The following is a 2,963-nucleotide window of genomic DNA, read 5'->3' as shown; positions in this document are numbered from 1 at the left end:
TTTTTCCTTCCGTGCACATTTTTTCAGAAAAAAAGATACGGGCTACTAACTTCTTTTTTTTGTAAATAGTGTTTTTTTTTAATTTTTTTTTTTTTTTGGCAAGGAAAACGCTGTTGACCGTTGCAATGAATGAGCAGCCCCTCCGCTCTGGCTTGCGCTCACCGCGCTCATTAGCACGGAATAAATGAGCTCCGAGGCCACCGCTCCGCCGGGTCCTACCGCCCGCCGCCGCGCAGGCAGCACCCCGCGGCTCCTGGGGCGGGGGACGGACGAGGGGGGGCTCTGGGGTGTCGTGTCCCCCCCGGGCCCCTCTCCTCCCCCCCAGCTGCCAAGGTTTCCCCTTTTCTGCTGCACACTCAGCCCTGGCTGCTTCCTCTGGAAAGCCATCTGCATACGTTAGAGCTCGGGGATTATTTATTGGTTTCATAATTATTTCGGAGTTGTTTCTGGTGCCGCCGACTTATTTTATATTGTGGGGTTTTTTTAAAGAAAAAAAAAAAAAACAACACCCAAACCAACACACCCACAGAGTTGCCAGCTGCATTTTTTAAAATCTTCCTCATTCAAATTACTATTACTGACTGTCTGGGAGAATAACTAAATACAGATTATCTATTCCTTAACGTACCACCAAAACACACATAATGCCCGCGTGTTGTGCAGAATGCTGTAGCGCAGTAGAAAGAAAGAACCTAATCCTGTAAACCCTCACAGAATTTTATTCTGCAGATTTATTTTTAATTTATTAAGGTTCTTCCCAAGTCTCACTCTTTGGACATTGATACTTAATTGCGCAGATTGGCCCCATGTTCTTTGTGCATGGAACAGTTGGCAAAACTGGCCTGATGTGTGTCTGTATGTCAGAAGGTACAACAGCTGTGCAATCCCACTTAAAAAAAAAATGATTTTGGAACCATGGATTTGGGCCTATTGTGGAGCAGAGGCTGGGAACTCTTCACAGGGATCTGGACTATGCCCTTCCCCAGTTCAGCAGATAAGTGAGCCAACGGAAACTCAACGGGTGCAAAATGCTGCTGTTCCCACACCGGATCCCCTCATGGTGCCCACTTCATGGCATTGAGTTCAAAAGTACGTTTTCTCCCCTTACTCTTCTGCCCAAAACAAGAAACCCAGTTGCTCTGCATTTTGAACTCTATCTACATTTACCTCTCAAGTCTCACCTCAGCAGTACACATTTTCTTCATCGTGCCCCTTCCCAGGAAACGCCTATCCTTGTGAGCAGTCGAGGATTATCCCATGTATAGCTTTAAATACCCACAGGCTAAATTTTCTCTACTTACCCATTATCAATTACACTTTAACAGCTAAAGTCAGCAATACTTCACCCCTTAAAATATAAACTAATGAACTGTATTGACTATTTCATTAAGGATGTACATGCTCCAGACAGCACATTGGTTACAAATATTACTATTAAACCCGACGATTCCTTTGTGGAAGGCCACCACAAAAGCCATGGAGACATTTTTATTCTTTGAAGGTATTTTCCCCATTTTCCCCAGTCAGTCAAAGGGAACTAAAGACTTCTAAATAGAGTTTTGGTAATCCCGCACAGCTTTTCACTTAAATGGTAATATTTTTCCTTTGAGTAACAATATTTGCTAACAGAGAATGCGGAGCCAATTATATGTTGGTCAGTCACTAGCATGAATGGAGTAGATATTATCAGAATTCCTCCTCCTCCCCCAAAGCTTAACCAGAAAGGAACACTTGCATTTTACCACACTAATTTTACGGTCTTGAAATTGATAGATAAATTGATGGCTTATCACAAAAGAGTTCCAAATATTTTATTAACGACATCCAAAAAGGAACGCTACTGAATTGCAGTTACCCTGGCTCTGGAGAACAACAGTACAGTTTCACAGCAGTTTCAAAACTCTTTTATAAAAAAAAGAATAGTCAAGGAAAAGCGAATTTAACCTGACGTGCCCCAGCTTCACTGCTGTGTGCACAAGGGAGGCCAAGCCTTGACTTTTAATTTTTCATGTCAAACCACCTCCCACAATTAGTTTTACGAGGTTCGGTTTATCCACTTCAGAAGAACAAGGCTGAGTTTCCCTGCAGGAAATGAAAATTGCATCCAGGTTGTGTGGCGGCTTCAAAGGGGGCCACAGTCCTGATTCTCCAGGTTATTCCTGCGGGCGATGGCTCTCCACCCATCCATTCACCAATCCATCCATCCATCCATCCTTCCTTCCTTCCTTCATTCCTTCCTTCCTTCCTTCCCAGCTTTCATAGAATCACAGAATTTCCAGAGTTGGAAGGGACCTCTAGAGCTCACCCAGCCCCACTCCCCTGCTAAAGCAGGACTGCCCAGAGCACATCACTCAGGACTGCATCCAGGCGGGTTTTGAAAATCTCCAGAGAAGGGGACTCCACCCCCTCCCTGGGCAGCCTGTGCCACTGCTCTGTCACCCCAACTGTAAAGAAGTTTTTTCGTGTGTTGGAACAGAACTTCCTATGTTCCAACTTGTGCCCATTGCCCCTCGTCCTGTCACTGGGAACCACCGAGAAGAGTCTGGCTCCATCCTCCTTCAACCCACCCTTTAGATATTTCTAAGCAATAATAAGGTCTCCCCTCAGCTTTTCTCCAGGCTAAAGAGTCCCAGCTCTCTCAGCCTTTCTTCATAAGGGAGATGCTCCAATCCCTCAATCATCTTGGTTGCCCTTCACTGGACTCTCTCCAGCAGTTCCCTGTCCCTCTTGAACTGGGGAGCCCAAAACTGGACACAGTATTCCAGTTGTGGCCTCACCCGCGCCGAGCAGAGGGGGAGCATGACCTCCCTCGACCTACTGGTCATGTTCTTCCCTATGCAGCCCAGGATTCCATTGGCGTTGTTCTTTAGCACTGTCAGGGGAAGGGGTGTGTGTTGGGCGGGTTGTGTGGGGGTGTCTCACTGCTTCTGGGATTTTTCTTTACCTTCGTATCTTTTGCCACT

Source organism: Charadrius vociferus, unplaced genomic scaffold, assembly GCF_000708025.1.
Source record: "Charadrius vociferus isolate BGI_N301 unplaced genomic scaffold, ASM70802v2 scaffold38, whole genome shotgun sequence".
NCBI lineage: Eukaryota > Metazoa > Chordata > Aves > Charadriiformes > Charadriidae > Charadrius > Charadrius vociferus.
This window is presented reverse-complemented; position numbering follows the sequence as displayed.